The 5,000-nt window shown below is 47.5% G+C and overlaps 1 protein-coding gene across 4 annotated transcripts in view; it reads right to left on the bottom strand.

The window, feature by feature from the left end:
* arhgap9 (Rho GTPase activating protein 9) overlaps positions 1-5,000 on the bottom strand; it is an 82,092-nt gene that overhangs the window by 2,145 nt on the left and 74,947 nt on the right. The window lies entirely within an intron of this gene.

Here is a 5,000-nt window from a genome sequence, read left to right as displayed (position 1 = left end):
CGGCAAGAGAGGAAGACAAAACAAAAGTGCAACGGAGAGGAACATGAAAGGCATAGCAAAAAGGAAAAACGAGAGAAAGATAAAAGAAAGGAGGGAGGGAGGGAGAGCAAAAGAGAGAGGGGGGGGCGAGAGAGAGAGAGAGAGAGAGAGAGAGAGAGAGAGAGAGAGAGAGAGAGAGAGAGAGAGAGAGAGAGGGCAGGGCATGGCTGTTATTATGGTAAGTTAGCATCGCATCACTGTGGTCAGGGCCTTGCCACGCAGCGCTACCTCTTCTAGCAACACTATCAGTCATCTGAGCCCCATTCAAAATGCCCTGGTTTGAACCCGAGTCTCTCAAAGGGACGGCCGTGGCCGTGGCCTAGTGGTTAGGGCAGGGGTGGGGAACCTTTTTCATTCGAGGGGCCACTTCAAATTCATCCGAGGGCCGAAAAAGTCCTCTGAGGGCCGTACTATGAACACATACCAGGATATCCCCCTGTACATTAGGCCTATTTTGAAGGCAGCCACCTTTAAAACAGACCCCACCTTCTCTAGGTCCCCTGAATGTGACTTAATTGTATTGCAATTGTATTTTCCAAGATTCTTTTACAAAATACCTGTATGTCATATTTCATGTGAAGCTGCATAACATTAAAATTATATGGGGGCCGGATAAAACAGCCTCAAGGGCCGCAAATGGCCTTCGAGACAGAGGTTTCCCACGCCTGGGTTAGGGAGATGGGCTTTACATCAGTGAGTTGCAGGATCGAATCCCGCCCTAACCTTCCACTCCCCCACTCCCTCACATCATGGCTGGGGTGTCCTTGAGCAAGGCACCTAACCGCACACTATGTCAGGGACTGTAATACCATGCACTTCACATAACTGTGAGTTGAGAATGTAATATAATATAGTCCTCTCCACCTCCTCATAAGGTTACTTCGCAGTGGCCAGGCTGGTGATGGGTAGCCTAGCTCTCGCCAGATATGCAGCTTCGCCAGCTCCACTCGTTCGTTTCAGAGGGCATGGCTTCATCTTAAGGAAGAAAATTCCGCACTCACAAACTGTGTCTCATTATTTATTTATATTACCACCATGGTAATATAAATAAATAATGAGACGCAGTTTGTGAGTGCGGATTTTCCTTCCTTAAGTTGATACATTTTATCGCTGTTACCACCAGGTGCGGTTAAATTCGCTCTCCCTAATTTTTGTTTGGCTGCCCCCTAACTTTTGATTGTTGCACATGCTCTTACCAGGATCCTGATGCTGAGGATGATTATTGAGTTCACCTGTGCCTGGAGGCGGTGCTGCATAAGTAGAGGCGATGACCATCCATCTCTCTCGCTCACTTCCGGTTTGCTACTTCCCTCTCGCCTGCCCGACCTGCATTTGCCGTTGGCATTTGCCTGCTTTTTGTCGCTGCCTTTTAGGCCTGTACTTTAATTTTTGGACTTTTGCAACAAACATAGCCTTTTTCATTCTGTGCCTTTACGGCTTTGACAATTTTGTGCTTTGATATAGGAGCGCGGCTCCTCTTTTGTTTTTGATATTGAATATTGTACCCCTAGACGACATCATTAAATTACCCTCGAGTACCCTTTTCCGTTGTTTCGAGTCCATCTATGTTACCGACTGTAACATATTGGGCGCTCTCCGGGATTTTGTCTTTGACCTCTCGCATCCTCGCCTTTTTGTAGCAGTCTTGCGCTACGGGTTTTTGCTGCGATTTGGCCGTGCTGTGTTTTCCCCGTTTTCCCCGCGTTTTTAGCGCTGTGTGGTGAGTGCTGCCTTCGCTTTTGGGCTGGGGTGTGTTTTTTTTTTCTTTTCCTTTTCTCAGTCGTTTTTGTGGATATCCCAGGAGGGGGCTCCCTGAAGCCTCGAGCTGGGTAAGCCACAGAAGAAACGCAGTCAGATAGGCTCTTGTTTTCTCTCTTTTACAGAGTAGGAGTAGAGTAGGACCCACCCCTGCCCGCGTTTTTTTCACTCGCCACTTGTCCCCCCAACGCATGTGCCAAACTGCCTGTCTTTTTGGGAAGTCTGTTTTTGTGGTCCTGTTTGCACGTCTGTGCCTGTCTTAATTGACCACCTGTCGCTACTTAATTGTAGCTTGATTGTAGCTCCATTTCAACGCCTCCTTTGGCCTTGACTCGTTGCTACTTGGTGAGGAGCATTTTTGTTTATCTGTGTGCCTGTTATTCGCCGGTTTGTTATGCACACTCGAATTGTTACGACTATCCGTGATTAATCAGCTGTTCGTTATCATCAGTAATCATGTCTGCCATCAAAGGATTTGTTGAATCCCCGTCACGCACTAAACTGCATCGATTCAACAAATCCCAATTGGTGGAATTGGCTAAACGGTACAACGTCGCGTTAGACACTGAGGATGAGAAGACCAAAGATTGTCTAAAAACGAAACTCTTTGGGGTCTTCATTGAGACAGGTGTGTTGCCACCTCGTACGCCAGTTAAAGCTGCGTCATCCCCCTCCACCCGGTGTAGTCCTTCTGAAACCATCCGTCTGCGAGAGTTGGACCTCGAGCAGCGGCGTTTAGAGTTGGAATCCGATCTTGCGAAACAGCAACTAGAGTTGGAGCGTGACCGCCTAAAAATAGAAGCGGAAAAGTGTAAAAATAAAACCGTCTTTGACGTGGCGAAGAATATCAAATTGGTGCCCCCCTTCTCTGAGACCGACGTGGAGCGGTATTTTCCGCACTTTGAGAGGGTTGCAACCAACTTTGCGTGGCCAAAAGATCAGTGGGCCTCTCTCCTCCAATGTGTTCTGTCTGGGAAAGCCCAGGAAATATACGCGTCTCTTCCTGTTGCCAATAGTGTGGTGTACGACGACGTAAAAGATGCCATTATGCGCGGTTATCAGTTAACCCCCGAGGCGTATCGCCAAACCTTCCGTAAGCTCCAGAAAGGGGCAGATCAGACGTATGTCGAGTTTGGCCGATTGAAGGAAATGTCATTTGACCGTTGGTGCGCTGTAGTAAAAGCGAATGACCAGGCAACGTTACGCGAGTTACTCCTTGTGGAGGAATTTATTAATTGTTTGCCATGTTCTGTCGCTACGCATGTCAGCGAACAGAAGCCCAAAACTCTGTCTGCTGCATGCATCCTGGCTGATGAGTATTCTCTCATCCACCAGGATCGTGCCCACGCCAGATCTCGTTCCTTGTCTCCTGGTTCATCTGTCTCTCGCAAGAACAATGGGGTCAGGTCGTCGTCCACTCCATCTGATCAACAAGGTTGTTTCTACTGTCACATACATGGCCATGTCATTGCTGACTGTTTGAAATTAAAGCGTAAACGCGCTCGGGACAATAGCGCCAAGAGTGTCAGTAATGTCGAGGTAGTGGCGAAACCGTTGGATGACACATTCTTGGCACAACCACTACTTGACAGTCCTGTGTCTCTTCCGTCCCAACCCGATCTGCTGCAGCAGCATAATTCATATGATAGCCTTGTAACTTGTTTTGACTCACTGAGTCCTGTTTCGGAAATTGGCACCGTCTCACAAAATTGTTTCCTACAACTCGTGGCACTTCTCTCGTTCGTCTCATGCGTTATCATCGGTCTGACAGAATTGGTGTTTGATCACCTATCCCAAGCACCACTGACTATGTTCAGCGCGCATGGGATTGGTGCGGTCCTATCGCCATTCGTGAGTGATTACCGCAGGAACTTGCGCCAAGCTCGCGCTGTTGCCAGAGCCGACCTCGAGAGCGCACAGAGCGAGACGATGCATCGGTTTGACAGTGAAGCTCGCGGTTACAGCTTACCCTCCGTTCATTACGTTCTGGTGTTCATTCCATTTATTGGGTCCGTCGCTCAATTTGAATATCGGGTAGCTTAAGCGGCCCTGTGCCGTTATCAGTATTGTCTTCTTTGCTTACTGATGACAGTCATGTCCATATTGTGGTGATGGTTGGTGTACACTATTAGTGTAAAACTCACTCTATAGCCGTACTGCCTTGTTTTGCATATGCTGGTGCCTAACCTTATGCAACTTGCATATTTTTACGCACCATTTCATGTTTTATTTTGGAGACTAGTAGTCACCATTTTGCGGTGGGGGTGTTACCACCAGGTGCGGTTAAATTCGCTCTCCCTAATTTTTGTTTGGCTGCCCCCTAACTTTTGATTGTTGCACATGCTCTTACCAGGATCCTGATGCTGAGGATGATTATTGAGTTCACCTGTGCCTGGAGGCGGTGCTGCATAAGTAGAGGCGATGACCATCCATCTCTCTCGCTCACTTCCGGTTTGCTACTTCCCTCTCGCCTGCCCGACCTGCATTTGCCGTTGGCATTTGCCTGCTTTTTGTCGCTGCCTTTTAGGCCTGTACTTTAATTTTTGGACTTTTGCAACAAACATAGCCTTTTTCATTCTGTGCCTTTACGGCTTTGACAATTTTGTGCTTTGATATAGGAGCGCGGCTCCTCTTTTGTTTTTGATATTGAATATTGTACCCCTAGACGACATCATTAAATTACCCTCGAGTACCCTTTTCCGTTGTTTCGAGTCCATCTATGTTACCGTTTGTAACAATCGCGCACCCAAAGACTTTCGTTTTTCCAAGAAGTTGAGCGCGTCCTTTGCCAAAACTCATGGCTTCATCTACCATTTGTCCGTCCAGTCCAAATTCCTTTACAGCCGTTCTAGTACGAGTTCTAAATGCGAGATGCCATTGTTGTTGAAACGGCAATTGCATCAGCAAATTTCGGGAAGAGCTTCCTGAATTCTAAACTCCGTCCTTATCCTAACTCATGCTATCCACAAGCGCTTGTGACCTCCTGATGACGTCGGAATGTCACTGACAACAGACGATTAATTCAATGTCTAACAACATCGCTATTGGCCTGCATTATTTGGGGATGAAAGTGATCTTGGAATGATCTTGAGATGACCGGCTGACACATTTAATCATCAAAGTTGCCATGCCTGAGCCGAAGGGGAACTGCAATGGGAACATTAAAATATGACCGCCGGTCATCCCAAGATCATCCCAAGATC

This window comes from Engraulis encrasicolus, chromosome 14, assembly GCF_034702125.1.
Source record: "Engraulis encrasicolus isolate BLACKSEA-1 chromosome 14, IST_EnEncr_1.0, whole genome shotgun sequence".
NCBI classification, from domain to species: Eukaryota; Metazoa; Chordata; class Actinopteri; order Clupeiformes; family Engraulidae; genus Engraulis; species Engraulis encrasicolus.
This window is presented reverse-complemented; position numbering and strand designations above follow the sequence as displayed.